Here is a 23,978-nt window from a genome sequence, read left to right as displayed (position 1 = left end):
ACAATTTCCTTTTTAATAATTCATTTCAGAAGCATAAGTCATCCCTTTCTTAATAATTCAGAAAACATAGTAGAAATCTTTAACTCATGAGTTTCCGAATAACGTTTTATTAAAGTCCCGGATTCTACTGGAATTTTGGCAGCACCTCCCCTAAAACTTGGACTTTGCCACCCGGTTCGGGTCCCAACTAAACCGTTCCACAATCCTTTTCAGCAGTCCAGATCCAAAAATCAGTTCAAAAGCAAACTAAATCCAACAGTCACCTCATTTTCATTTTTCCATGAAACCGTTTCAAAATCAATTCATTATTAGNATTATTTATCAAAACCAAATCATTTAAAGCAAACCAGGTTGAATCCAAGAGTGTATTCTATCTTTCATATTCTCTAGAAAATCAACTCAACTCAATCAATTCCCAACGGATTAAACTCAATTTCAAAGCTTTAAAAGAATCAACTTCAAAAGCATTTCGTTTCACAAAGCCGCACAACAATCCAGTCAAACAAACATTCATAATCTTTCAAGTCCACCAAACCATACATAAGACTGAATGCAATCACCAAATATACCATGTCTCACATCAGTACCCATATGTAATAATTCCAATATATAAAAATATAGTTTTCGGAAAGCGCCCCTACCTCAAAACGCAAAACCATAGCCCAAACGCGTTACCGGAACCTTCTCTCTTAACCCGAAATTACCGGCAGCTTGAATCACAGCTTCGCTCACTTTCGCAGTAACCACAGCAACTCTAATCGCAACATATAATAATCAGGACTTTACCCCACGTTACCAAAATTCATATCCATTAACCAAACACAATGATATACTAACGCGAGGCTTTCCGAAACATACTTACCGAAACGAAGAAGGAACGGCTGAGCCGAAATAGCGGCGGTCTCCGAGCCGGTTCGGTTGCAGCCCGGCAGCCACCTCAAGCGGCAGAGGTGATGAATAACCCCGACAACCACAACGGCGGTGGTTTCAGCGGCCACGGCGATTTTCTCCGGCGGCCATACAGTGGACCACAACAACTGCGGCAGCTAGGAGGGCGGCGGCCGCTTCTGTCGGCCATGGAAGCTCCGGTGGCGACGAACCCCAGCTGAGGCAGACAGCAACTCCAATGGTCTTCTCCGGCGACGACACCAGCCACCACAGGGGCGGCGGCGGTGAGACCCCAACAGCGCCGGCGCGGCTCTCCCACTCATCCCCGTCGCGTTCGTCTCTCCTTCCTTAGCCCAACTCGCGAATTGCGTAGATCCATGGTGTGATGGTGGCACGGCGATGCGGCCAACGCGAGTCCGCGGCAGTGGCACCCAGGCGCGACGGCGGCTCCGGTTTGAGACGGAACGGCGATGGCAAAGGTTCCTTCCTTGCGTGCAGAGGCGATAGTGACGGTTAGGGCTCGATGGAAGTGGCTCTCCCTGATGGCGGGTTGAACAGTGGAGATGGCGATGGAAGTTTGACGTCGGCGATGAAACGCGGCGGTGACAGTGAGGGACACGGCGATGTGGCTCCAACGGCGCACCAACCTTCTCCCTCTCGCCCTCCACTTCTCTCTCACTCTCTCGTATGGCAACAAACAGCAGCGACAGTGCCTGTGGTACCCACCGGCGTTGCTCCCCCTTTCCCCTCTTCCTTCTGCATCTCGCTCTCGATCTCTCTTCCCTTTCTTTCCCTCATTCCCATACTTTCTTTACCTTTCTTTCAGTGATCCGAGTGTATGTGTTCAGGATAGGGAGGTTGCGGCTGCCGATTGGGTTAGGGGAAGAGGGCAACTGGTTAGGGTTTAGCTGGGGGGTAATTTGGTAATTTAGACAACAAGAATTAGGATAATAGGGTTAGTTTTGTAATTTCAAATAAAAGTAGGGATAGTATAGTAATTAGAAACAAATTTTAATCCAACAATAATAATGTATAAAAAATACTATTTGTTTAACACTTTTACAAATTACTTTTAATAAAACGTTCGAATCCAAAATTAGGACTAATATGCTTAATTTCTTCGTTTTCCAAAGCAGCAGTATTAATATTTAAAATATTAATTATCTAATCCAAATCATATAAAATCTTTATTATTTCACAACTACCAACTTTATAATTCAAATATAGAAAATAATCCAATAATTGTAAAATTGGATAATAAATCCTAATTTATTTCAAATTCAATTAATCAAAACTTGCTCTAATTTTCTTTAATAAAGAAATTTCTGAAATTAAAGCTACAGAAATATTGATTTTGAAATTAGCTCCTGATAGCCCTTTTTCAAAAGCTCTGGGTCTTACATGGTGCTTCATACATTCAAATTTGGGCCAACATAAAGTGATACCGTGGCATTGATAAACCACAATTTTATGGTTTATCTTGTATTGAATTTGGGGAATTTTATCAACTTTTCCTACATTTATTCACTAAAATAGTATGATTTTGTAAATTTCTCCTAATTGTGCTTAATAGTTAAAAACATGCTTTTTAAGCTCTTAAATTGCTAAATTTAATTTAATTACTTTAATTCCATTCAATAGCATGTAAAAATGGAGAAATCGTGAAGAAATGAAATTTTGAAAATCTGTTCCGTTGCACGTACACATGACTTGGAAAATCGCCAATTTGCGCGTACGCATGACATACAGCGCGTGACTCACTTAATGCTAAAACGTGATCCGTAATTTCTAGCCATTTTGGGCCCAATCCAACTCATTTCTAGTGCTATTGAACCAAGGATTGAAGGGGGATGAACCAAGTAGTGTTAGTTTTTAGGTTTTTATCATGTTTTAGGGGATTCTAGAGAGAAAAGCTCAAACTTCTCTCTAGAATTTAGGGTTTCTTAGCTTAATTTCTTTCTAGTTTTAGGTTTTGATCTTGTTTTAGTTTAGTTTTCTTTACTTTTCCTTGTTCTGTTGTGTCAATCATCTTAGTTATTCTTGTTAGTTCCTTTATTTTGTCTATTTTAGTTTATGAACAATTGTTGGATTCTAATTCTCTTTAATGCAATTTGAGGTATTTCATGTTTAATGTTGCTTACTTGATTGGTTATTGTTGTCTTCTTGTTTTGGTAGTTGTAGCTTTTATACTTGTAATTTGCTATAGTTTTCTTTTATGCATATTAAGTATTTGATGAAATGCTTCTTTTATTTTTAGAGTTGATTTTTGCATTCTTGGCTTAGGTTGATAACTTGGGTGACCTTGAGTTATTAATGTCTAAGTTGATTGATAATTAGAAGATCTTAATTAGTCATGTTTCCATTGATGCTAGTCTTTCACTAAGTTAATTAGTGAGTTGATTAGGATTAATTAAGCCCATTTGACTTTTCTCCAATGTTGGGGATGATAAAGTGGGATTGCTCTTTATGATTACCATGTTGTGGTTAGCAACAAGGATAGTGATTCTTGATCATCAACTTTTGCCAAGATCTTTCTTAGTTGATTTTTTAAGTACCTTAGTTTAATTGCTTTTGATATTTAGTTATTGTTTGTTTCTTTAATTGCTTGCTATTTACATTTTTTGTTATTGTGACCAAAACTCCCAATTTTCTCATAGCCAATAATTGAGCACTTGATTGTAATTCCTAGGGACAACGACCTAGAATTCTACTCCGGTTATTTTGTTTTGTATTGTGACAACCTTTTAAACTTTGATTGAGAGTTAATTGTCGGTTTGGACTATGCTTGCAACAAAATTACTTTGTGAAATTCTAGACCGCTATTAATCTCTCCTGCAAGTTTTTGGTATGGCATCATGGAGGTGCTCCACGCCATTCTTCATTGGATCAAATCTTCCACTTAGGGGCTTAATTAATCAACCAAATTGGTGGAGTTTTGAGGTGAATCAACCTTGCTAATATCATGGGCTAGAGTGGGTTGAATTGGACTTGACTTCAACTTGGGATTGGACTTAAATTGGATGGAATTTGGAGTTGAATCTGAAGGCAAAGGAAAGAAGTATAAAAGGGAGAAGGAAGAACTAAAAAATCGGGGTTTTTGGCCATTTTTCACTTTTGCATATTTTGAGTTATGTAATTCTTGAGACACGAGTCACTAATTCTTCCTCATTGAGAAGAATAGCTCTGTTAATCTCTAATGGAATGAATTCGTTGATTCTCTATCTTTAATTTATGTATTTTGTTTCAAAAAGAGAATTTTCGTTCTTTGTTTTGAATGATTCAAATTCATTGAAAGATGGTTTGAAGCTCGGTTGAATTTCATGATCAACTGAAAGGCTGAGTCATAAGACTTAAGCTTGAAGATCCTCTCTCTCAATTCTTATGATCTTGTATTTAGATTTGATATGTGACATATAATCAACTAAATTCATATCCTAAGAGTTGTGTGGCTAGAAATTAGAATTGGCAATTGATTAAGAAATTGGCAATTGATTAAGGTAAGAGAGGTTGAATTACCAAGAGATTGGAGTTCAATCACTTAAGATTTGCCAGAGATCAATAATTGAATGATTGAGATAGAGTTGGGATTTTTTATTCCAGAGGAGTTAATATCTTTGAACCTCAATGGTCTTCTTCATATAATTCTCTTAATTGTTTGATTTCTGCTTTCATTTATTGTTTTAATTCAATTCTGCAATTTAGATATATTCTCTGTTTATGTTCTTAATCCCTATATTAATTTCAGTCATTTACCATTCAGCCATTTACTTTCTCGTTATTTAGCTTCAGTCATTTACCTTACATTCATTTGCTTTACTACCAAGTTATGTAGTTTATTGTTATGTTCTTAATTGACTCTCATCCAAATTTGACTTGTTTAACTAGAATAGTCAATTGATTATTGTTGCTTACTCTGTTAATACTCGTGAGAACGATAACCCACTCATCGTGGTATGTATTACTTGATGCGATCCGGTGTACTTGCCAGTTGTTTTGCGGATATTAGCTTGTAAAATTCGTATCAAGTTTTTGGCGTCGTAGCCGGGGATTAATTGTGATTGACATGACCATGTTAATTGGCTACCTAGATTAGACGTTTCTTTTATTTTGTTTTACTTGTTTTGCTTTTATTGTTTATGCCATTTAGTTACCTTTTATATATATTCATTTTACTTTCTGTCTATTACTTGTTTGTGATGTTGCATCACCTAGTATTAATTGCACTTTGGCAGAAGGAACTTTATTACTTTGTGTATTGGTGTTATGTGTGCATATACAGGGTGATCAAGAAGGTGGGTTAGCCTCATATGATCTAGAAATAGAACGAACTCTTTGGAAAATAAGAAAACAAGCCAGAGATAAGAGAGTAGTTGAGAAAAGTGAAGAAGAAGAAGTTGAACACAATATGGTTGAAGATCACCATCATAATCACAACATTGATGCTGGTGGTAACAATGCTCAACATGTTAGGAGGGCATTAGGGTCATATACCACCCCTGATCCTGGAAAGTACGGGAGTAGTATTTTGGCCCATAATGTGCATGCAAACAATTTTGAGCTTAAGCCATAATTCATCATTCTAGTCTAACAAAATTGTCAATTCAGAGGTAGTCCTCAAGAAGATCCAAATTAACATATCTCAAGCTTCCTTCGAATTTGTGACACTCTGAAAACTAATGGGGTGCCACTGGAAACTTATAGATTACTCTTATTTTCATTTTCTCTTAGAGATAAAGTGGCTAAATGGTTGGAAACACATCCTAAGGAAAGTATTGCTACATAGGAAGATTTAGTTAGCAAGTTTCTAACTAAGTTTTTTTTCTCCTCAAAGATTGATCAAATTAAGAATAGAGGTTCAAACTTTTAAGCAACTTGAGGAAGAGTCATTATATAAAGCCTGGGAGAGATACAAAAGAATATTGAGGAGATTCCCACCAAACATATTTGTAGATTGGATCCAGTTACAAATCTTCTATGATGGGATCACTCAATCCTCAAGAAACTCACTGGATAATTTAGTGGGGGTTCCCTACATATGAAGACTCCTAATGAAGCAATGGAACTCATAGATATTGTTGCTAATAATCAATATCTCTACTCTTCAGAAAGAAGTATGAACATGAAAAGAGGAGTGATGGGCTTGAAACTCTAGATGCCCTCATGGAACAAAATAAGATCATGTCCTAACAATTAACACTCACAAAGCAAATAGAAGGAATGCAAGTCTCTGCCATCAACACCCAAGTTTCACTTTATGACATAAATGAGAGAACTCACTTTGGAGGGAGTTATGACACATTCAACATAGACCAACCACCAGTAGAGCAAGTCAACTTTATGAAAAATCCTTCCAAGACACAACAAAATGATCCTTATTAAAAAACACACGATCCTAGATAAAGAAACCATCCAAATTTTGGGTGGGGAGGTCAACAAGGTCAGGAACAAAGAAGAAATAATTTCAACAACAATAACTTCAACAATGCAAACCATTTCAACCACCATCTAACCAATCAAAATCACTTCAGAAACCCACAAAATATCTCTTTCCATTCTCAAAACAATATGCACCAACCACAAAACCCCACACAACCATCTCATGACCCACAAAGGCTCTCTAATATTGAACTTGTCCTGGAGAAGCATTCTCAAGAAACTAAAAGCTTTATTCAAGAAACAAAAAGCTTAAGGGAAGAGATAATGTCCAACTTCCAAAACTAAGGTGCTTCAATAAAAAAATTAGAAGTGCAAATAGGCCAAATTGTTAAATAATTAGCAAAACACACCATACCTTCCCAAGTGACATTGAGAACAAGACAAGGAAGGAGTGTAAAGTCATTATGCTGAGTAGTGGAAGAGTTGTAGAGGGAGAATCCACACGCCAGGAAGGACACAATAAAAAAGCTGGCAAACAAATGAACAAACAATGGGAGAAAGAGACCACTATAGCTAGTCCACCAAAAGAAAAGAAGTTGTGAATCCCTATGTACTAAAAACTCGATACCTCAGAGGCTCCAAAAGGATATCAGGGACAAATAATTTTTCAAATTTCTAGAAATCTTTAAAAAGTTCTAGATCAATATTTTCTTTGCTAAAGTATTAGAACAAATGCCTCTATATGTCAAGTTTTTGAAGGAGCTCATGTCCAAAAACAGAAGTTAGAAGGATAAAGAGACAGTGGTCTTTACTCAAGAGTGTAGTGCCATCATACAAAAGAATTTACCTCAAAAATTGAAAGACCCGGGGAGTTTTTAAATTTCATGCACTATTGATGATATTACCTTTGAAAGAGTAATTTATGATTTAGGTGCTAGCATCAACTTGATGCCTCTCTCAGTGATGAAAAAAAATGCCAATTGAGGAAATTAAACCTACAAAAATGACATTCCAACTAGCTGATAGATCATTCAAATTCTCTCATGGAGTGGTAGAAAATTTATTAGTGAAAGTGAGGGAGTTTATCTTCCCTGCAGACTTTGTGGTTCTAGATATGGAAGAATATGCAAATGCCTCAATCATTTTGGATAAACCATTCTTGGCCACTACTAGAGCAATTATTGATGTACAAAAGGGAGAACTTGTGCTCAGAGTTCATGAAGAGAAAATAGTCTTTAATGTATTTAAGGCAATGAATTATTCAAGTGAATCTGAAGAATGCATGAGAATTGATGTCATAGAATCTTTGGTGCATGATGTCTTGAGAGAAGAAAATTTTGATGAGATTCTTGAAGTTTTGCAAGAACCTTGCAATGAAGAAACAGAGGAAGTCACAATCATTCCAATCACACCAGAGAAAGAAAAAGAGGAAGCACCCAAGCTTGAACTAAAGTCATTGCCTTCAAATATCAAAAATGCCTTCCTTGGAGCTGGAGACACTCTTCGAGTAATTATTAGCTCTTCATTAAGTGAGGTGGAAGAAGATGAATTGCTGGAGGTTTTGAGGAGCCACAAAAGTGCCATTGGTTGGACTATAACTTGTAAGATTCAGAACTTTTGAAAAATTTTATTATGATCAAGTCTCAAATCATATAGTTATTTATAACCTTAATTTTAGAAATTATTTTATTAAAGATAATTAAGCCAAGTTTTGATTTATTGAATTTGACATGAGTTATGATTATTATCCAATTTCACAATTATTGAATTATTTTCTATATTCAAAATTATAAAGTTGGTAGTTGTGAAATAATAAGAATTTTTATATGATTTGGACTAAATAATTAATATTTTAAAATATTGATGCTACTGTTTTGGGAAAATAAAAGATTTAATTATATTATTTTTAATTTTTAGATTTGGGCATTTTATTGAAAATAATTTGTAAAATTGATGAACAAATAGTATTTTTCTATATACAATTAGTGTTGGATTTAAATTGGGTTTTAATTACTATATTTTCCCAATTTCATTTGAAATTACTAAAATGTCCCTAACCATAATTTTTTCCAAAAATGAAACCCTAAAGCCTTCATCCAAGCAGCCGAAATCTTACCCTGTCTTCCCTTTCACCTTCAGGAAGTTCACCGAACTTGAAACCCATAGCAGCACCCACCATTCCTTTTCTTGTTCCATGGAAGAAGGAAACAGAATCAGGAAAGGGGAGATCCGAGAGTGAGGATTTCGCCACCAGTGGAGGGAGGAAGCAGAGTGGGGACCGCGCGCTACTGCCGTTGCCCAGCCGCGTCGTCGCCGTCCTGTGGGGCTGCCGCCGGACTGCTGTACATGAGGAACTCGTGCTGTCGCTGCCTTTGCCGTCGCAGAGGAGAGAGAATAGAGGAGAGAGACTGCGCAACTATGAGAGAGGGAGATCGGCGGAGGGAAGATTCTGTTCGTGTGGGCAAGCCTCCCTCCCTCAGATCCGTCGCCGTCCAGCCGTCGCACCACCGCGTCGCTATCATCGCCGAGTTGGGAGAGAGGAAGTGTTGCAGCAGCTGGATCCCCAGAGGGGAAAAGTTCACGTGAAGAGAGAGAGAGCTGCGGGGAGAGGGCGGCGCTGACCCGCCGCTGCTGCCGCCGGGAGCCGTTACTGAAGCCGGTGTCATTTGGATTTTATCGCGAGTTACTGCCGCCAGAACCACCACTGTGATTCTGACTGCCGAGGATGATTCTGTGACTTTCAGGATCACCGGAGCTCCGAGCTGCGCTTCTGCTACTTGAGACCCTGCTGCCATCGCCGAAAAAGTATGCCGGTAAGGGTTTCGAACTTGGTTATCGTTTCTTGTGAAATTATGGGAGTTTTATTGTCGTGGCATGTTGGTTTCAGTCACCGTCGCCGGATTCGGGTCGCCGCAGCCGCTGGAGGTGGCTGCCGAGGCTACCGCCAAACCGGTTCAGTGGCCGTTGCTGTTTCGTTTTCGTATTACAGTGAGTATTTTACATTTCGAAAACTTCCACGTTAATATCTTGTTTTTTATATTAAGGTCCTTGCGGTATTAATGTGTTAGGAACTAGTAATCGAGCTGACATGTACCGAGTGAGGCTGTTTCTGCTATTTGGAAAGCAAGCGGAGGCTGCGGTTGTCACGGATTTCGCGCTGAGCGAAAAGAGTTCAGTTGACACACTTGGGTTATGGATTTGCGTTTTGAGGTAGGAGCGCTTTCCGAAAACTATATTTTATATATTGGAATTATTACATATGGATACTGATGTGAGACAATGTGTATTTGGTGGTTGTAGCAGCCTTATGTATTATTTAATTGTCTCGAATGATTATGAATGTTTGTTTGGCTGAATTGTTGTGCGGCTTGTGAAATGGAATGTTTTTGAAGTTGATTCTTTAAAGATTTGAAATTTGAGTTTAATCCGTTGGGGATTGATTTGAGTTGAGTTGACTTTCTTGATAATGTGAAAGATAGAATGCTCTTTGAAATTCAGCCTGGTTTGCTTTAATTGATTTGGTTTTGATAAACAATTCATTGCTAAACCGATTCTTTAAAGCTTTGGAAATGAGTTTAATTGGTTGATAACGATCTGATTTTTAAACGGTTCCTTGAGATATGAAAATGAGATGACTGTTGGATTTAGTTTGCTCTGGAACTGAATTTTGGATCTGGACTGTTGAAAATGATTGTGAAACGGTTTAGTAGGGACTCGAACCGGGTGGTAAAGTCTAAGTTTTAGGGGAGGTGCTGCCGAAGTTTCTATAAAATCCGAGTCTTTATTGAAATGTTGCCTGCAAAGATGATGAGTTAAAGACTTCTACTATTTTATTTGAATTATCAAGAAAAGGATGATTCATGCTTTTGAAATGAATTATTAAAGAGGAAATTGTGATTTAGTCTTGCTTCTTAAGAAAAACATTGTATCTCTTAGGGGAAGGTTATTTAGATGAAACTTATGTTTTAAAGCTGTTTTAAATGTGACAAGGGCTATGCCTTTGAATTTGACTTGAGGGTTTCAATTAGAGGAGTTTCAGTGACTTTGAAAGAACCTGAACGTCTATTGACAAGCTTCATTCTAATATGTTTTGGGAAAGTTTTAATTACTCTTTAAATTCTAAATTTTTACAAGACTAAAACATTTTCTGGGCAGTTTGAACGCTTTAGAATTTACCATGAGGTTGAAACTGGTTTTTGTTTAAGTGAAGGAAGCGGCTTTGAAAAGAGTAATTGATTACATGACTCGGTTTGGCTTAGATCCTATTTTATTACTCAAATCAGGAAGCCAAGGTTTTAATGATTTTAAGAGAATTTGACAGAAAGAGTTATGTTATTCTCCCCTAAAGACTTGAGACTCTGCCGAGGAACTTTTGTTATAAAATCCCGCTGTGGGATGAATGATTTTGAATATTTCAAAATAAATCCTTAACTTGCCATGGTTTTGGAAGTTTCGAAAAGAGGATGCCGAGGGTGGCTTTGTTTTGAAAAGGGAACCTACTTTGAGTAAAAGTGGCTTATGAGCCTGAAATGAATTGAGGAATGGGAATTTTAAAGCCAAATGTTCATACCCTGGGTCAAGCTATCCGACCTGGGGAGATCGAGGACAAAGCAACCGACCTCTTCAAGTCAGTACAATCGACCTCTTCCTTAAAGAGTTCAGCCAAATCGCTGTGGCTTATGAGCCTGAGATGATTTGAGAAATGGGAACTTTAAAACCAAGGCTGAAAAGAGTTGAAACTTGATTTCAAAGTGAAATGAATTGAGAAAAAAAATGATTTATGGCTTAAATGCTGGTTTTATTAATTTGATGATGTTGAATGGTAGAAGTCCTATTTTGTTATGAGCTGGAATGACTGTGTATGCTATTGAATTATGGCTGATTACCGAATGAATTATGAGTCGTATGGCTGATTATGAATTATGAATTTAAGCCGAAGGGCTGTATTGATTGATAAATTGGCTGGTTCTGGATTGAACCGTGGGCCGAATGGCTGAGTTATTGCCGAGTTACGGCGGAGCCATTGTTGATTATGGCCGATTGTAAATGCATATATGCTAATGGATGAAATGTGAATGTTGCACTTCCACTATCAGCGACACGAGTTTCCCTGGGAGAAAGCAGTAGCTAGCCACCACGTGCTCCAGGTGGAAACTCGAGACTCTGTTGACCCTATGTCGTAAGGGTGGCCGGGCACTGTGAAAGCCTCGGATGAGCTCGCTCCCGTGAATATACACCAGTGAGGGTGTTGGATATGGATCATGATTATGATCAACTTTATGTTGAGTATAACCTGAGTTGGGGATGCATGACAGAGGGACAGTATGGTTAGCTACCAGGACTTGTTGGGTTGGCTATATAACCGACAGATGATATCATTAGCCACTAGGACAGGCATGCATCATATGCATCTATGTGACATTGTTTGGGTGTGCATATTGTACTTGGTTTGCCTTTGTGACTACTTGTGATTAACTGCTAATTGTTCTACTTGCAATAACTGTTTGTTTGTGCTTGCATCTTCCTATTTGTGTTTGCTACTGAGACTCTGTTGGACTGTGGTGATTGGTTGTTGGTTGGATTATTTGGGCCTAGGGCTGTGGTTGAAATAAGATGGACCGATGGTTGGTTTTGGTTTTGTATTTCTGGTTTGGAAAAGTATGAAAGGCAAATTTGGTTCAACATAGATAAACCTTTTGAAAGGCTTTTGAATCTTGTTTTAAATGAACAGTTTTCTCTTTCAGAAAAGATTTCCGACTTTACTTATATTGTAACCGTTGTTTTTGAAAAGAGGCATAAGACGGTTATTAATCACTGGTACGGTTTATCTTCACGTATCCTATTACAGTAATTCCCGAAAACCCTCTACTTAGAACCCTTTCGAGGATGATGTTCTCACCCCCTACATTTTTCCCCTTTCAGGACATGGGCGCAGAAGTCACAAAGAGTTTATTTAGTAGTTGTTGAAATGCTCTGTATTGTTTTAGATTATTATTTGTTGTACCCTCGCCTTTGTCTTGATATTTTGTGTAAGAGGGATAGGAATTGTATTGGTTAATGCTTGTAATATTAATTATACATATATGGATGTACTCTTTGAGAGTTTTTGTAAGTTGTATGGTATGTATGAATGTACATTATTGACGAAAGTATTTTGGGAGCGGTATTGCGGTTTAAAGTTTTAAACAGGCTCATATTTTAGTATTAAATAGTATAAAAGTCGTCGTAATGTCCGAGCTATCAGAGTAGCGCAGTCGGAAGCGTGAGCTTTGATAGTTAGGGTGTTACATAACCGATCTCAAGGGAATAAGTCCAACAATATGCATGCATAAAATTCTCTTGGAAGACGACGCAAAGCACAGAGGAGACTAAATCCAACAATGAAGGAGGTTGTTCAGAAAGAAGTGTTAAAATTGTGGGAGACATGGATTATTTATCCTATCTCAAATAGCTCATAGGTGAGCCCTGTTCAAGTAATTCCAAAGAAGGGAGGGGTCACTGTGGTGCTAAATGAGAAGAATGAATCAATTCCAACAAGCACAGTGACTGTTGGTGCATGTGTATAGATTATCAAAAACTTAATGAGGCCACCAGAAAATATCATTTTTCTCTCCCATTCAGGGATCAAATGTTGAAAAGGTTAGCAGGATATGCTTACTATTGCTTCTTGGATTAATACTCTGAATACAACCAAATTATTGTGGATCCTAAAGACCAAGAGAAGACATCCTTCACTTGTCCATGTGGAGTTTTTGCATATAAGCACATGCCCTTTGGACTTTGCAATGCACTCGCTACATTCTAAAGGTGTATACTATCCATTTTTTGATACGGTTGAAAAATTTATAGAGATTTTCATGCATGAATTTTTAGTATTTGGTAATTCATTTGCTAATTGTTTATATCATCTTGCTTTAGTTTTAAAGAGGTGTCAATAAACTAATTTGATTTTAAATTGAAAATTTTCCATTTTATGATAACTGAGAGAATTGTACTTGGACACCGAATTTCTAATAAAGACATAGAGGTGGACAAAGTTGAAGTGGAGGTAATTGAAATATTACCACCACCAAGTAATGTAAAAGAAATTAGAAGTTTTTTGGATTATGCTGGTTTCTATAAAAGGTTTATCAAAGACTTCTCGAAGATTGCTAAACCTTTGAGCAATCTTCTAACTTCTGATAACCCTTTGAATTTTGATTAAAAATGCATGCTTGATTTTGAGAATCTTAAGACAAAACTTGCATCTGCATCTATTATAGCACCACTTGATTGAAATTTACCATTTGAATTAATATGTGATGCTAGTGATTATGCAATTGGTGCAGTACTAGAACAGAGGCAAGAAAAATTTGTGCATGTTATATACTATGCTAGCAAGGTTCTCAATGAGGCTCAAAAGAACTATACAACCACTGAAAATGAATTACTAATTGTTGTCTTTGCATTTGACAAATTTTGATCTTATTTGATTGGATCAAAAGTAATTGCGTTTACTCATCATGCTACTTTGAAATACCTTTTGACTAAGCAGGATGCAAAGCCAAGGTTCATTAGATGGATTCTCTTATTCCAAGAGTTTGATATATAAATAAAGGATAGAAAAGGAGTGGAGAACCAAGTTGCAAATCATCTTTCTAGGATCCCTTGTGAAAGCCATCAAGAATTCACCTCCTCTGTGAATGAACAATTTCCTGATGAACAATTGCTAGTGATATATGAAGCTTCATGGTTTTCTGACATGGCCAACTTAAGGCTATTGGAGTCATGTCTAACACACTCAATTCCCTGATGCCCACTATTTCATTTAGGATGATCCATATCTTTTCAAAAGATGTGTGATGCGTGAGCATCTTCTTTGTCTTTTCCTTGTGAATTTGCACTTGAATTGCTAAGTTTAATCAAAATTTAATCTATTTTAGCCACTATGAATGCTACTTTGAGTTGTGTGCAATTCTGTTTATTTCAGGTAGCATTTTGGACAAATTTCGCGAAGTTTAAGTCAAGGCTAGAGAATGGAGAGAGTGAAGAATGTAAGCTGCCTCCTCCACGCTGAACTTGAAATTATTCAAGTTCAGCGCCAACATCAACACCTCCCAGGAAATACAAGCGTCACTTCCACGCTGAACTTGACAATGGTCAAGTTCAGCGCCAGCTTGAAGGATGCTAAGGAAATCTGATTCGGCCTCTTCCACGCTGAACTCGGCTCTTTCCAAGTTCAGCGCCAGCCCAACGCTCCAAGGGAAGAATCATGCATTACCCCACACTGAACTTGGGTTAATCCAAGTTCAGTGTGGACTCAAGGGAAACCAATAAAGAAGTCTCTGCCTCCTCCATGTTGAACTTGGCTCCTTCCAAGTTCAGCTCCAGTTCAAAGCCCCAAAGGGGTTAGATACATACACTACTCCATGCTGAACTTGAGAATTTTCAAGTTTAGCGTGGACCTTAATGAATCAAGTGGTCTCCAATTCGTCCAGAGGCTGCACAAGAACCATTTAATCAATTTCTATTAAAGTTTATTTCTTTTATAAATAGAAAAAGATATTATTTAATTTTTAGAAAATATATTTTACATTAATTTAGATTAGATATAAAAGAGAAAAGAATCAGCCCTTCGAGATCTTCTCTTCTCTCTTCTACCTCATTTCGCACTTTACAGTTTTACAGAATCCTAGTTTTCTCTCTGAACCATGAGCAACTAAACCTCCACTGTTAAGGTTAGGTGCTCTGTCTATTGTATGGATTGATACTATCATTTTTCTATTTTAATTCATGTACTGATTTATATTTCAAGAATTGTTTTCGTTCTTTATCTTATGAATTTGGGTGGAACGGAAGTATGACCCTTGTTCTAATTGAGTTCTTGTATAACTTGAAAAAGATCTTTACTTGAACAATAGCTTGAAAACATATTCTTCTAAATCACTAATTATCTGGACTTAACGGGATAGTGACATATAATCCTCTTATATTTGGGTGATTAGCATTTTTGTGGCATATAAACTAGAATTGAACCTCACCCTCTAATTGGAATTAAGTGACCAAGGAATTGGCGATTGATGAATTTTAGAGGAGACTAAAAAGGTCTAAGAAATTAGGGTTTAGTCACATATAGTTTGCCATGAATTAAATCTTGCATGATTAAAATAGTTAGTAAAAAAAGTCAATCCGAAAAATAGATATCTCTCAAGCCTTAACTGTTTCTCCATATATTATTCACAACTTATTTACTGCTTGCTTTCTGATATTCTGAATTTACTGTTAATGCAATTGAGACCCAAACACTACTTTCTGTTTGTCTGACTAAGCAAATCACTTGACCATTGTTGCTTGATCCATCAATCCTCGTGGGATCGACCCTCATTCACCTGAGGTACTATTTGGTACGACCCGGTGCACTTGCCGGCTAGTTTATGGACTTTAAATTCCTCACCAATGTGCATATGGTATCATTAAGAGATGTGTCCCTAATGAAGAAATCCAAGGAGTATTATGCCACTGCCATAGATCAGAATATGGATGCCACTTTAGTGGATATAGGACAACAGCTAAACTACTTCAATATGGATTGTATTGGCTAACTCTATTCAAGGAAGCCAGGGAATTTGTTGCATCTTGTGATAAGTGTCAAAGGACTAGAAATGTTTCAGCAAGAAATGAAATGCCACAAAACTTCATCTTGGAAGTTGAACTCTTTGATATTTGGAAAATTGATTTTATGGGCCCTTTTCTTCATCTTACTTTAACAAATATATACTTATTGCAGTTGATTATTTTTGAAAGTGGGTAGAAGTCATACCACTACCCACTAATGATGCTAGAGTTGTTGCTAACTTTCTCAAAAAAAAAATATTTTTTGTAAATTTGGTGTTCCTAGAACACTCATCAATGATGGAGGGAGCCATTTTTGCAAAATACAATTAGAGGTTTTACTACACAAGTATGCGGTCAAACATAAGATTGTCACCCTTTATCATCTCCAAACAAGTGGCCAGGTTGAAGTTTTCAACAGAGAACTTAAAAGGATTCTAGAAAAAACAGTGGGAGCATCAAAGAGAGACTGTGCCAAGAAGAATGACAATGCATTATGGGCATATAGGACATCTTTTAAAACACCAATTGGTATGTCACTGTACGAATTGGTGTATGAAAAGTCTTCTCATCTCCCTGTTGAATTGGAGCACAAGGCTTACTGGGCCATCAAGTTCTTAAATTTTGATGAAAAGAGTGCTCAAGAGAAAAGACTTCTTCAATTGCATGAGCTGGATGAGTTTAGGAATGAAACATATGAGAATGCAAAATTGTACTAGGAAAGAACAAAAAAAAGGGCATGATAAGAGGATCTTCTCAAGGAACTTTGAGCCTGGCCAACAAGTGTTATTGTTCAATTCAAGGCTCAAGTTCTTCCCTGACAAGTTGAGGCCAAGATACAATAACTCTACAATTCAGTTTCACTCCACACTTAGTCTCTCTTGAATTTCTCTGTTCATTACTTGCTTCATCTCCGTCTTGATCTTTTCATGGTATCAAGAGTTGAGCTTCACATCTCATGGGGTCTATTGTTCCAATTAATACAATTACACTTTCTTCTACTCCCACCATGCCTCTTCTTGACATATTAGATGAAAATTCATTTAAGACTTGGCAGTATCTTGCTCTTCACATTATTAGTGGCAATGAACTTTGCGATAATCTCTTTAAGGATAAAGTTCTAGCAAAATTTAAAACTGATGCTGCAAAATTGGTAGGAACAGAATCAGCAACATACAAATCATGGATAACAAAAGATCACTTTCTCATATCATGGCTCCTTCAATCAATGGATATCTCATTCAGAAACAAGATGCTGGATTGCACTTTTGTATATCCGGCATGGGATCAAATCCAAGATCATTTTTCAAAATCGACAAAGGCCAAAATCAAACAGTGAGTATTGAAAAGATGATATGATTAAAAGAGTTAAGGTTTTAGAGATGTCAAGACTTTCGGACCAATATTTTTCACCTTCCACCTTCATCATGCAAAGATACATCCATGGAAAATAATTAATAATCAAATTCCAATCCTTGACAATTCAATTTCTCTTTAACCTAAGTAATCTCTAATTCCTTAGTCAATTATTTAAAAAAACAGTTAAAACACGTTCACTGATTTATACGCCACACAATTCATAAGAATCCTCCCTAGTTGATTCGATGTCACCCATCAAATCTAATTTCAAAACTTAAGAGATGTGAGAATACGTTTACAAGCTTTATTCAATTAATCAACTTTTTCAAGAAATTAAAAGAATTCAAGTTAGAAGAGTAGAATTGTTTTCCAACACATTCAAATCTTTTGGATGAAGAACGAACACTTTTTCTTAAGAAGATATCAATGCATTAATCAAAGGTAGCAAAGTTAGAATATTAGTCCATAGCAATCAACAGAGCTCCTAACCTTAACTAAGGAGATTAGTTGCTCATGTCTTTAGAAAAAACCTTAAAATTATGAAAAGTAAAAATTGCCGAAGAGCGGAAGCCGTCAGTGACTTCTCTCCTTAAATACTAACCCTAAACAAGTTTCAAATTCAAACTTAAAACATAATCCGAGTTAAAACAAAATCAAATCTTCATAAATGTTTTCCTCAAGCTAAGCTCCATGTCTTGTCTTTTTGCAATCCTCAATTAATTGCTGTGATTAGTGGGTTTATGTTGAGCTTTGACTCAGCCACACAAGTGATGAAGAATTTGATGTTTAGTGGCCAAGTTAAGGCCCCTGAAAGGTGACTAGAATCTCACATGGTATGTGAACCCTTCACGTTGCACGTAGAGCCCACTCTTGATTCAATTCACTCCCTGGCTTGAGCACGTTGGACGTGGAATGTCCCACGTAGAACATGACATTGATTTCCTTTAATTATGGCCTCTATTTTGCTCCAGGCGTTGCACGTAGGAAGTCTCACGTCCCACGCGAACTAGGTGTTGTGCGTACGCATGCCAGATGCATACGCATGATACCTCCTTTTTGCCCTGGTTGTGCGTACGCATGCTAGATGCAACGCATAACAAGCCCACGTCCCACATGAAGGTCTTCACGTCCCACGTTGCCTTTGGCATCCCAAATTTTGCTCTCTGTTTGAATCAGGCGTGCTACGGCTGTGATCCTACGTCCCACGTAGAAGTGAAGTCATGCGTACACATGCTAAATGCGTACGCATAGATCTTTTTAATCCCAACGTGGTACGCTATGTCTCCCACGTTGCACGCCATTGTGGGTTGTTTCCAGTGAGCTTTCTGTTTGCTCTAGTTTTATGTACTTCTTGTGTTTGATGACTCATATCCTCTGTTTTCTCTTTGTTCTTTGCCAATTTTCTTCCAAATTCTCCTATAACCAATAAATTCAACTAATTCAAAGTAATGCTCATTTAACCATGAAATCATTGCTTCTCCAACAGGAATTCTTAGCAAATTAAGTAAAAATCATGAATGAGAAACACTACAGATGCGAATGCATCATGGTCCTAACCCAAGAGTGCAATGCTATAATTCAAAGAAATCTGCCTCAAAAATTGAAAGCTCCTGGGAGTTTTCGAATCCCATGCACTATTGGAGAAATAACCATTAAAAGAGCATTTTCTGATTTAGGTGCTAGCATCAACTTGATGCCTCTCTTAGTGATAAAAAATATGCTCATGGAAGAAATTAAGCCTACAAGAATGTGACTTCAATTACCTGACAGATCACTTAAATTCCTTCATGGAGTGGTAGAAAATTTGTTGGTAAAAGTGGAAAAGTTTATTTTTCCTACAGACTTTGTGATTTTGGATGTGGAAGAAGATATTAATGCTTTAATTATTTTGGGAAGACCATTCTTGGTCACTGCAAGAGCAATTATTGAGTTGCAAAAGGGTGAGTTTGTGCTTAGAGTTCATGAGGAGCAGATTATTTTTAATGTCTTTAAAGCCATGAATTATCCAAGTGAATTTGAGGAATGCATGAGGATTGATGTGATAGAGTCTTTGGTACATATGGTTTTGGGAGAAGAAAAATTTGACGAGATTCTTGGAGTCTCTCAAGACCCCTGTATAGAAGATGACCATTCCAAATATGCCATTGAGGAAGAAAGAGGAATCACCCAAGCTTGAATTAAAGCTATTGCCTTCAAACCTCAAATATGCCTTTCTTGGAGATAGAGACACATTTCCAGTAATTGGAAGAAGATGAGTTGCTGAAAATTTAGAGAAACCACAAGAGTGCAATTGGTTGGACTATAACTGATCTCAAGGGAATAAGCCCAACAATGTGCATGCATAAAATTCTCTTGGAAGATAAAGCAAAGTCAATAGTGTAAGCACAGAGGAGATCAAACCTAGCAATGAAGGAGGTTGTCCAGAAAGAGGTGCTGAAATGGTGCTGAAATTGTGGGATGCTGGCATCATATATCCCATATCAGATAGCTAATGGGTGAGCCATGTTCAAGTAGTTCTAAAGAAAGGGGGTCACTTTGGTGCCAAATGAAAAGAATAAATTAATACCAATAAGGACAGTTACTGGGTGGCGCATGTGCATCGATTATAGAAGACTTAATAATGGCACCAGAAAAAAATCATTTTCCTTTCCTATTCATAGACCAAATGTTCGAAAGGTTAGCAAGTCATGCTTATAGTTGCTTTTTGGATGGATATTATGGATACAACCAAATTATTGTGGATCCTCAAGACCAAGAGAAGACATCCTTCACTTATCCATTTAGAGTTTTTACTTACAGACACATGCCCTTTGGACTTTGCAATGCACCCACCACATTTTAAAGGTGCATGCTATCCATTTTCTCTAATATGGTTGAAAAATTTATAGAAGTTTTCATTGATAATATTTTTAGATTTTGGTAATTCTTATGCTAATTGTTTGCACCATCTTGCCTTAGTTTTAAAAAAGTGTCAAGAAACAAATTTGGTTTTAAATTGGAAAAAGTGCCATTTTATGGTAATCGAAGGAATTGTTCTTGGACACTAGATTTCAAATAAGGGCATAGAGGTGGACAAAGCTAAAGTGGAGGTAATTGAAAGATTACTAATGGGTGCGGAAATTGACCAGCTAAGAAATTAATAAACGAAATGCGTTGCAAGTACAGTTCTTAACCAGCTAAAATCCGCTTGTCAATTTAAAAAGGGTTGTCACAAAAATTAGAATTAAAAATACTGGGAGTATGACTCCTAGAGAATGCGTTGAGAGTATATTTCTTAACCCGCTAAGATCCGCCTCGTCAATTTAGAAAATTTGTCACAAAATTTAGAAATAAAAATACTAGGAGTATGAGTCCCATGTCGTCTCCCAACGAGTTGCAGGAAAGGATGCTAATTTATTAATTAGGAATTTTTCGAGAGAGTTTAAGTTTGGATAATGAGCAATAATTATAAATGAAAGCAATAAAACTAAGAATTATTATTAATATTAAAAGGCCTTGACTGGGGAAATGATTAATTGGAAGTTCTATCCTTGTTGAAATCTTCTCAAGTGTAGTGTAAAGAGGTTGTTGTTTTCACTTAGTTAACCCTTACTAAATAAAGAAAAGTCAAGTGATTTAGCTAACTCTTATCCGCAAATCATAGTCTTCTCCCTTGGAAAGGTCTAGCGTTAGTAGATACAGAATTAGCCAACTACGTCCAATTTAACTAAGCACTTGAGCATTCCAACTCAAGTGTCTCCTTTTAATCAACCACCATGTCAAGTAGAAAATCTACTCCATTGACATGGATATAATACTCATAAAAATATAAGAAGACATAATAAATTAAATAAAATAAATAGAGAATTAATAATTAATTAAAAATAAAGGTAACTCTATATATTAATAAATCCAAAATGCAACATACTTATCTAAATAGGGTCAATGATCAACTGAAAAGAGTAAAGGAATAAGGAAACAAACTAAAGTAGTATCTTCAACGGAGGTAGTAACTCTTCAACATCCAAAATTCAAAGCAAAAGCATAAACTATCAATGTAAAGCTAATCTCCATTCAGATCTGAAACTAAAAATAATCCTAATATCAATGTATCTGAATGTGTGTGGATGCGTGTTGAGTCTTTGCATGTTCCCAAGCTTTAGTTTGTATTTCTGGGCCGAAAACTGGGTCAAAACACGGCCCGAAATCGCCCCCAGTGTTTCTTGTTATTTCTGCAGATTGCGCAGGTCACGCGTACGCGTTGTCCACGCGTTCGCGTCATTTAGCAATTTTCCTTGTCACGCGAGCGTATCGTCCATGTGTTCGCGTCATTCGTGCAAACTCCAATCAACGCGTTCGCATCGCTGCGATTTCTTCATTTCGCGCGCTCGCGTGAGCCATGCGCTCGCGTCAGTGTTCGATGGTCATCTCCTTAATTTCTTCTGTTCCTTCCATTTTTGCAAGCTTCCTCTCCATTCTCTGAGCCATTCCTGCCCTATGAAGCCTGAAACACTTAACACACGGATCACGGCATCGAATGGTATAAAGGAGAGTTCAAATATACTAATTAAAGGTTTCTAGGAAGCAAGTTTTCAACCATAAACAATACTAGGAATGAATTATAAAATCATGCAATTCATATGAATAAGTAGGTAATGGCTTGATAAAAACCACTCAATTAAACACAATATAAATCATAAAATAGTGGTTTATCAATTACTACCACCAAGCAATGTCAAAGCAATTAGAAGTTTTTTGGGTTATGCTAGGTTTTATAGAAGGTTTATCAAAGACTTCTCAATGATTGCCAAACCCTTGAGCAATCTTCTAACTTCTGATAATCCTTTCAAGTTTGATAAAAAAAAATGCTTACTTGTTTTTGAGACCCTCAAAGCAAAGCTTGCTATGCACTTATCATAGTACTACCAAATTTGAGCTTACCATTTGAATTGATGTGTGATGTTAGTGACTTTGTAATAGGTGCAGTGTTGGGACATAGGCAAAAAAAGCTTGTGTATGTCATATATTATGCTAACAAGGTTTTCAATGAAGCTCAAAAGAATTGTTAGATGTTATCTTTGCATTTGATAAATTTAGATCTTATCTAATTGGGTCAAAAGTGATTATTTATACTGATCATGCTGTATTAAAATATCTTTTGACTAATCAGGATGCAAAATCAAGGCTCATAAGATGGGTTCTCTTACTCCAAGAATTTGACATTGAGATAAGGGATAGAAAAGGAGTGGAGAACCAAGTTGCATATTATCTTTCTAGGATCCCTCTTGAAAGTCACCAAGAATCCACCTCCCCTGTGAATGAGCAATTCCCTAATTAGCAATTGCTAATGATACATGAAACTCCATAGTTTGCTGATATGGCCAACTGCAAGGCTAGTAGAGTCATTTCTAACACACTCAATCGGCACCAAAGAAAGAAGTTCTAGCATGATGGCCACTACTTCATGTGGGATGATCTATATCTTTTCAAAAGATGCTAAGATAGAATCATTAGAAGATGTGTCCCTGATGAAGAAACCCAAAGAATATTGTGGTATTATCATGGTTCGTAATATGAAGGCCATTCTAGTGGAGAAAGGACAGCCACCAAAGTGCTTCAATGTGGCTTATATTGGCCAACTCTATTCAAAGAAGTCAGGGAATTTGTTGCATCTTGTGATAAATGCCAAAGAACTGAAAATATTTCAGCAAGGAATGAAATGCCACAAAACTTCATTCTGGAAGTGGAACTCTTTGATGTGTTGAAAATTGATTTTATGGATCCCTTTCCTTCATCTTAATCTAATAAATATATACTTGTTGCAGTTGATTATGTTTTCAAGTGGGTAGAAGCTATACCACTACCCGCTAATGATGCTAGAGTTGTTGCTAACTTCCTCAAAAAAATATTTTTTGTAGGTTTGGTATTCTTAGAACACTAATCAGGAATGGAGAAAGTCATTTTTGCAACACACAATTGGAGACTCTACTATACAAATATGGTGCCAAAGACAAGATTGTCACTCCTTACCATTTCCAAACAAGTGGCCAAGTTGAAATTTCCAATAGAGAGCTTAAAAGAATCTTGGAAAAAACAGTGGAAGCATCAAGAAAAGATTGGGCCAAGAAGATTGATAATGCAATATAGGTATATAAGACTGCTTTCAAAATGCCAATTGGCATGTTACCTTACCATGTGGTGTATGAAAAGTCTTGTCACCTCCCAGTTGAATTAGAAAAAAGGTATTTTGGGCAATAAAGTTCCTAAATTTTGATGCCAAGGGTGCCCAAGAGAAAAGACTTCTTCAATTGAATGAGTTAGATGAGTTTCAGAATGAGGCATATGAGAATGCTAAACTATACAAGGAAAGAACCAAAAGGTGACATGATAAGAGGATTATTCCAAGGAACTTTAAGCCTGGCCAGAGAGTTTTATTATTAAATTCAAGGCTCAAGTTCTTCCTAGGAAAATTGAGTTCAGGGTGGTCCGGGAGATTCATCATTACAAAGGTCTCTCCCTATAGTCACATAGAAGTCATGGATGAAAGCTCTCAGAGAAAATTCACTGTCAACAGGCAGAGATTGAAACTCTATCTTGGAGGAGATATTGATCGCCAAAAGACAATTCAAATTCTCAGCCAAAGGGAGCTAACCGTCAAGTTAGTGACGTTAAAAGGGTGCTTGTTGAAAGGCAACCCAACTACAATATCCTTTGATTTCTTGTTAATTATTAGTTTTCATTAACTCCGTGTTTTCACTGCTAATTGATGCATATCAAAAAGGGAA

At 37.0% G+C, this 23,978-nt stretch overlaps 1 long non-coding RNA gene across 1 annotated transcript; it reads left to right on the top strand.

The window, feature by feature from the left end:
- Positions 9,223-9,470, top strand: LOC110272305. Its single transcript, XR_002363495.1, has 2 exons — positions 9,223-9,252; positions 9,333-9,470. It is a non-coding gene; the product is annotated as an uncharacterized LOC110272305 (long non-coding RNA).

Source organism: Arachis ipaensis, chromosome B05 (assembly GCF_000816755.2).
Source record: "Arachis ipaensis cultivar K30076 chromosome B05, Araip1.1, whole genome shotgun sequence".
NCBI lineage: Eukaryota > Viridiplantae > Streptophyta > Magnoliopsida > Fabales > Fabaceae > Arachis > Arachis ipaensis.
This window is presented reverse-complemented; position numbering and strand designations above follow the sequence as displayed.